The following is a 434-nucleotide window of genomic DNA, read 5'->3' as shown; positions in this document are numbered from 1 at the left end:
CCTTACTTGATGCCAGCGCTATTTATCAGAGTAAAATCTTCAGGTATGTTAGATTTAACTAAGATAATTTAAGTTTGTAAACGATGAGTTTTTTGGTTTGGGGGATATCCATTCCCCTCCTATGGAAGTCAGTGACAAGCCTACCTTAGCATTCTTCGGTTTAGGACCAGGCCCACAACTGGACGGTTATGTCCATCTTATTCAGTGAACCAGGGTCCAATGAAATCAGCTTTTAGATTAGTCCAAAGTGCAAAGTAATCATAGAGAGAAAAAAATACAAGTCTTCAGTGTACAAAGGACTAGACCATTTAAACAAATGATATAATGTAAATTTTATTATTTTCTTTTCCTCATCCATATTAAACAGTATTTTGCTAAAGCTGACTTGGAAACAGAAGTAGAATTTTATGAGTATTTCACACTAAAACTATTGG

This window comes from Corvus brachyrhynchos, unplaced genomic scaffold (genome assembly GCF_000691975.1).
Source record: "Corvus brachyrhynchos isolate BGI_N302 unplaced genomic scaffold, ASM69197v1 scaffold53, whole genome shotgun sequence".
Taxonomy (NCBI): Eukaryota; Metazoa; Chordata; class Aves; order Passeriformes; family Corvidae; genus Corvus; species Corvus brachyrhynchos.
The sequence above is the reverse complement of the archived record's forward strand: the minus strand, read 5'-3'. Positions refer to the sequence as shown.